Raw genomic sequence first — 7516 nt, forward strand, 5'->3', positions numbered from 1 at the left:
AATTCCAGAAAATGTACCCTAGTTTGTAGGCGCTATAACTTTTGCGCAAACCAATAAATATACACTTATTGACATTTTTTTTACCAAAGACATGTGGCCAAATACATTTTGGCCTAAATGTATGACTAAAATTGAGTTTATTGGATTTTTTTTAGAACAAAAAGTAGAAAATATCATTTTTTTTCAAAATTTTCGGTCTTTTTCCGTGTATAGCGCAAAAAATAAAAACGGCAGAGGTGATCAAATACCATCAAAAGAAAGCTCTATTTGTGGGAAGAAAAGGACGCAAATTTCGTTTGGTTACAGCATTGCATGACCGCGCAATTAGCAGTTAAAGCGACGCAGTGCCAAATTGTAAAAAGTGCTCTGGTCAGGAAGGGGGTAAATCCTTCCGGGGCTGAAGTGGTTAAGAGTTACCTTCACTGGAACTAAGGGGCGAAGCCCAACCCCTGAAAAACAACCCCACACCATAATCCACCCTCCACCAAATAATTTGGACCAGTGCACTGACTGGCCTGCACAGAGTCCTGACCTCAACCCGATAGAACATCTTTGGGATGAATTAGAGCAGAGACTACGAGCCAGGCCTTCTCATCCACATCAGTGCTTGACCTTGCAAATGCACTTCTGGAAGAATGGTTAAACATTCCTAAAGGCACACTCCTAAACCTTGTGGACAGCCTTCCCAGAACAGTTGAAGCTGTTAGAGCTACAAAGGGTGGGCCAACTCAATATTGAACCCTACGCACTAAGACTGGGATGCCATTAAAGTTCATGTGTGTGTAAAGGCAGGTGTCCCAATACTTTTGGTAATACAGTGGAACTTCGGATTACGAGCATAATCTGTTCCAGGAGTATGCTCGTAATCCAAAGTACTTGCATATCAAAGCGAGTTTTCCCATTGAAGTCAATAGAAATGAAAATAATTAGTTCCGCATTGACTTCAAAGGGATGCAATACCGCATGGAGCCAGAGCCAGAGGCGGGGGGTGCCGGAGAGCCTCGGAAACTGCCGAAAAGGCCCGAGGACACTTTGGCGGACCTCGGCAAACCTCAAAGACTTTCTACCCAAGATTTGCCGAGGTCAGACGTGCTGTACTCGGGCCTTTCCGTGCATTTCCGAACGTGACGTTCGGCTCTGCACGGCTCCGGCGCCCCCCCACCCCAGGCCAAAAGCGGTACTGCACACCGATTTTGCCTGAATCGTGCTCATTTTGCGAGACAACACTCGCAAACTGAGTTACGATATTTAAAAATACAGTGCTGGTATTGTGAAACACTCGTTAACCGTGTTACTCGCAATCCGAGGTTCCACTGTATAGTGTATTTGCAAGTCTATACATTAATGTAATGACTTCTATGTTATTTACAATTTAAAGTACATGTAAAACTTAACAATGTAACTCTATTACTTGCTCCCTTTAGGTCTGTTTAACTGCTTGCCGACCAGGTGCCGTCATTATACTGTGACAGGTTGGCACAGCTGCACGAATCGCTGTAGGTGTACGTCGGCCGCTTTAAGAGCTCTAGGGGGCGCACGGGTGTTGGAGACCACCTGCGATCCCTCCTCAGAGGGCCAGAATGGGGATCTGTCAATGTAAATAGACAGATCCCAGTTCTCTCAGGGGAGTAGAGAGAGATCTGCTGTTCCTAGTGATCAGGAACAGCGCTCTCTCTCCTCCTCCAGTCACTACACTCCGCCCACAGTTAGAGGCACCTCCCTAGAGAGCATTTAACCCCTTGATCGCCCCTAGAGTTAACCCCTTCCCTACCAGTGACATTTATACAGTAATCATTGGCTACTTTAAGCTCTGATCACTGTATAAATGTCAATGGTCCCAAAAAAAGTGTCAAAAGTGTCCTATCTGTCCACAGAAATGTTGCAGTCCCGCTAAAAATCGCTGATCACCGCCATTACCAGTAAAGAAAAAAAAAAAAAGTATAATAAAAATGCCATAAATATATCCCCTATTTTGTAGACGCTATAACTTTTGCGCAAACCAATCAATATACGCTTATTGCGATTTTTTTACTAAAAATACCTAGAAGAATATATATTGGCCTAAACTGATGAAGACTTTTTTTTGGGGATATTTATTATAGCAAAAAGTAAAAAAATATTGTTTTTTTTTCAAAATGGCCGCTCTTGTTTTGTTTATAGTGCAAAAAATAAAAGCCACAGAGTTGATCAAAAACTACCAAAAGAAAACTCTATTTGTGGACATAAATTTTGTTTGTGTACAGCATCGCACGACCGCGCAATTGTCAGTTAAAGTGACGCAGTGCCGTATCACAAAAAATGGCCTGGTCATTAAGGGGGCAAATCCTTCCGGTCCTTAAGTGGTTAATATACCATTGGAAGCATTTTGTTATACCTGTTTGATAAATGCTAAAAACCTGTTGATCATGTCACAAATTCAGGTCTGCCCCCTTTCCCTGCATCCTGAACTACAGAACGATTAGCTCTTATGTTGGAGTAGGAGTGTATGTTCTGAGAGTGGGAGTGGTTGAGCAGTTTAGCAAAAGACAACAGGGCAGGGCTGACACCACTCGGTCCACACAAAAAAAGCTGTGTTCTGTCAGCACACAACCGGGTATAAAAACTGAGCCCATTTTTGGCAGATCAACAGGAATTTTTTTGAACTTGAAGGTTTTTTAAAATGGAACTTCACCCAAAAGGAGAAGTCCAGCTCTTCCTCTTCCTCCCACACCTTTTCTTGGAGGGGGGAGGGCAGGTCCCCAGTTTTGACTAGGCGACCTGAGTTCTCCTCCAACCCCCCCATGCCCTCAAGCCTCTGGTCCCGGAAGGCTGCAGGACTATTCACAAAGTGCAGTGTGGCTCGTTCATGCGCAGTAGGCAGCCAGATATGAAGAGCCCAGGTGAGGGGCGGTGCTGGGTCCTTGGACAGGTGAGTGTCTGCTTATTAGTTAATTGTATTAAATGTTTTTTATTAATGTTTTTAAAAAATGACTGGAGTACTGCTTTAGGAGGATAAAACCCAGGAAAATGTGTATGTTTTGCAGAAATCTACTGAACTTTTTTACTTTACCTTGACGTACAATTTAAGTATTGAAATGAATTTGGTGACATTTAATTTAAAGTGTGCAGGAAACAGTTAACCTAATTTCATTTTTCCAAAGCTGAACTACTTTGGAGCATACAAACTAAGTAAGAACTGACCTAGTTATCCTGCTCAGTGCCTGAAATCCTTCAGTCTGCAAAGACTGCATTATAAACAGAGACCTCTTTATCTATTGTATTACTGACCTTTCAAACTCATATACACACAAGACTGGAATGGTCTACCTGAGCAACATGACATAATGATGCGCCATAAGTACCCCAAAGATATTCAATGCATAAGCATTATCACAGGGTACTACATACAATTACCTCTGTAGATTGCTAAAACGCTTACGGTCAGCATACATGTTACAATTTGAGCATACAATCTTTGCACAATCAACTTTGGATTTACCAAAACTATGTAATATGAGCACCTACCTAATCTAACCAATCAATTTGTATCCAATCGGCAGGTCCATGCACTACAAAGTTTTTGGTAGTACTGAGGGTGACCATATACACCTCCATAAATGGTGGATTTATTTCCTGATTTATCTCTACTGCTAGAAATAATTGATCTACAATCGATTAACCATTTGATCAATATGCCACACATAGAGACGTGGGTTTTGATCAGGGGTGGCCCATCCATTAAGGGCACACGGGCGTTGCCCCCCCCCTATCCTTGCATCCGGCCCCCATGCAGGACACTGGATGCATGAATTCCAATGGGGGCTGTTTTTTTGAAGCACGTGATTAGAGCCAGAGGCTCTAATAGGCTTCAAAATAGGGTGGGCTCGGGGCACAGAGAACTGAGCCCACCCAGTTGTGTGACAATAGTGAATGAATGTTCACTATTTTGACACAGAATCTCCATCCCGCCAATCAGGAAGCGGGTCTGAGACCCATTTCCCGATTGGCCTAAAGGAGAATCATTCTGATTGGCCGTCAAGGAGGAGGAAGGAGTTGGAAGCCGCCAAGCAGGGGAAGAGGAAGCCGCCTGTGATGCCCACCGCCCATGATGCCCACAGAAGAGAGCAGGGGAAGAAGCCTCCGGGGATACCTGCGGCCCCGTGATGCCTGCCATCCGTGATGCCCACCATGGGGTAGGTGATCTGTACCCGACCGACCCAAGGGGGGGTTGGCTGTGGGTGCACTGTTTGCCGCCCCCACCCCAAAAAAATTACCACTAGCCGCCACTGGTTTTGATCAATGGTAACTTTCAATCCTGAGTTATTGATCACATTTCTGTTTCCACCATGTAATCTAATAATCTTATAGCTATAATGTCTCTTTTGATCGATTTGGACTTGATGTAGTTCAGACTGATCTGAGTTCATCAGCCAGGGTGGAAAATGATCAATTATTTTGCATTGATCAGCATTGATTGAGATGCTTTGGTCGTAAATTAGATCATATTATGATCAATCAATTTATGAGATTGCATGGTGGAACAGAGATACAATCATTAAATTACAATTGTATCTTCCAACTATCTATCAAAATCGACTTCCCTGTGTTTGTCATATCAATTGAATGAGTAGACTATAGATCAATTATTCCTATCGGTAGAGACTGATCAGAAAACAAAATGATGATTTATTGACTTTACAATTGTATTTTAATCGAAATCCACCCCCCCCCCCCAGTGTGTGTCATACCGATCAAATGAGTTGTTGACTTTAGATCGATTATTTCTATGGGTAGAGATTAATAGTAAAATAATTTATTAATTTATAGAACTGTGTATGGCCACCGTAAGTTACGTTTGTATTTTAACTATCAGTCAAAATCCACTTTCCCCTGTAAGTGTGATATATCAATTGAATGAGTTGTCAACTATAGATCGATATTCCTATCAGTAAGGATTGATCAAAGAAAAGAAAATGATCATTCTTTGAACTGTGTATGCCCACCATAAGATACAATCATGTCTTAGCTAAAGTTCAAAGCCCACCTCCCCTCCTGGAGCATATCAATCAACTTAGTTGTTGACTTTTTTTTTTAGGAGTCTCATGCTCTACCGACTGAGCTAGCCAGGCTTTGTTGTTGACTATAGATTGATTATTTCTATTGGAAAAGATTGATCGGAAAAGAAATTGATCATTTATTGAGGCGTGTATGGCCACCATTGTGGCTAATTCCTCATATTATAATACAGGATTTAGGCCAGCTTCACACTGAGGCAGTTTTCAGGCATTTTAGCGCTAGAAATAGCCTCTAAATAACGTCTGAAAACCGCCTCCCATTCATTTCAGTGTGACTTTTCACACTGGGGCGGTGCGCTTGTGAGACGTTAGGAAAAGTCCTACAAGCAGCATCTTGTATACAGCGCTCCCAAAATGCCCTGGCCATTGAAATGAATGGGCAGCGCTTCCAAAGTGACTGAAAAGCACTTTGGAAATGCCACAACACGGGCGCTTTTAACCCCTTCTTCAGCCACTAGCAGGGGTTAAAAGCGACCCACTAGCGGGCGAAAAGGGACACGAAAGCGCAGCAAAAACAAACGGCGCTTTAACGCTAACGGCCGGGCGCTGCAGTGTGAAAGTAGCTTTATATAGCGCTAACAGTTTGTGCAGCGCTGTACAACATGAGGACGGACAGTACAGTTACAATACAATTCCCTCAGAGGGCTATTCGATCGTTTGTAGATTTGATTGATTGGATAATAAGCCTGAATGTGTGGCCATCCTAAAAGCGATTGTACAATCAGATTGTAACATGTGTGGTAAGCATTAGTGAACAAGCTTACAATGCTTTCAATTATCTATGTGTAGGAAATGTCAAGTTTTAGTAGAGAGTGTGCATTTAGAAATGAAAACTTATTATATTGTATAAACTGTTCGTAGTAAATATAAAATCGTTAAGCATGGTGATAAGCTTAGCGCCATTACTACGGTGGGCATATGATGCGTTCTGTAACCATGCAATGCATTATTGTCAAAAGTTTTGCATTTGCAAATTTTGTATTACTACCATCATATATTACATCTTAGAGCATAAGCATAGTTAACATTGACATGTGTTTAAATGTGTATATTCAAATATATGAATATACATACATATATATATATATATATATATATATATATATATATATATATATATATATATATGTGTATATATATATATATATATATATATATATATATATTAATATATATATATATATATATATACACACACACTTAAAATATTCATACCAAGTTTCTATGTAGAAGTTTCTTGCTATCGTCATAATAGCCCTTGCTTACCTTAGACAATTTTTTCCCCCAGAGATGACAGCACAGAACAATTACAGACAGGTTCCACAAGAATTAGCCCCTTTCTTCGTCCTCTCCTTCAGTGTATAGTTTTCAGTGCTGCTGATACATATGATGTGATGAGCTTTGTCTCCGTGTTGTACTCAGTGCTGCCTCAGAGCTGCCAGATAAACCCAATTTGGTATCTTAAGTGCAAAAGGAATTCCTTTCATAGCAAAGGGCTGTTCTTCCTAAATATAGTTGCTTGCATTTGGTCACTGTAGTTTGTCAGTCATTCGCTCTCACCTGAAGGTTTGATTTGAATTTCCGCTATGAAAAAAAAAAAAGCAGCAAAAAATAACTTTGCAATCAAGTTTCTTTGTACAAGTAGAGAACTGTCAGTTCAAACTTCACAGATCAAGTGTTGGTTTGTGTCTGACAGCCCCGAGACATGGATCCTGTAACATGATACTGAAATGGATAATGTCATGGTAACAGATAAAGGAAGCTATTGTTATACCTCAATGGATGGCGATCACTGTCTCCAGCAACAAGCCCAGGTTGTGGAAGTAATCATTGCCTTTATATGCATTAGGATTTATGTATAAAACACTCCATGAAGAGTGATCAGCTTAGTGTAGCATGTAAATACAACTTACTGTACTTCTAGAACTTCAGTCCCACATTCTGCAGCTTTGAACTCCCAAAGCACTTCAGGCAGCTGTGTCTTGCAGCACGAGCTCCTCATAGCAGTCACCGGGGAGGTCTCAGGTATCCAGGAGATAGGTGAGCAGTATACAAATGTCACACCTGGATTAAAACTGCGATACCGAGCGCCGCTTGAGCAGAGGCGAAGGTTGAAGGCACTAATCTCCTAATCTGGATTTAGTCACCCTTCACACCTGAGTGTTTTGCTGCTGAAAAACTTGAGGTGAAGAATTCCATTATTCTCACCTGAGCGCCGGTTAAAACTCCTGTCACGTCAAGCTTGAAAGAATAATATGAGCTTCTTTGGAGCAGAACTGCGTGTTTCGGTCCAATAGACTTTAATAGGAATGCCTGAAAAATACTTGAAAAGTACACTTAAAGTGAAATTAAACTTCCACAATTTTTTTTATACAGACCCCAGGAGTTTTTAAACTGGTCATAGATGGATTGAAATTGGGCTGGTTCAGCAGGAACACAATTCCTTATCACATCAGGCATGC

The 7516-nt window shown here is 41.3% G+C and overlaps 1 protein-coding gene across 2 annotated transcripts in view; it reads right to left on the reverse strand.

The window, feature by feature from the left end:
• The window catches only part of SMPX (small muscle protein X-linked), a 139031-nt gene extending 131947 nt beyond the window's left edge, over positions 1 to 7084 (reverse strand). The window contains exons 1-2 of one of the 2 annotated variants that reach the window (XM_073616499.1): positions 6968 to 7084; positions 6321 to 6638 (exon numbers count right to left, since the gene is read on the reverse strand). The gene's annotated coding sequence lies outside the window, so the exon portion shown is untranslated. Of the gene's footprint in view, positions 1 to 6320; positions 6749 to 6967 lie in introns of those variants that run through there. The other variant, XM_073616500.1, reaches the window with a different exon arrangement.
• Positions 7085 to 7516: the final 432 nt, after the last annotated feature.

This window comes from Aquarana catesbeiana, linkage group LG02 (assembly GCF_042186555.1).
Source record: "Aquarana catesbeiana isolate 2022-GZ linkage group LG02, ASM4218655v1, whole genome shotgun sequence".
Taxonomy (NCBI): domain Eukaryota; kingdom Metazoa; phylum Chordata; class Amphibia; order Anura; family Ranidae; genus Aquarana; species Aquarana catesbeiana.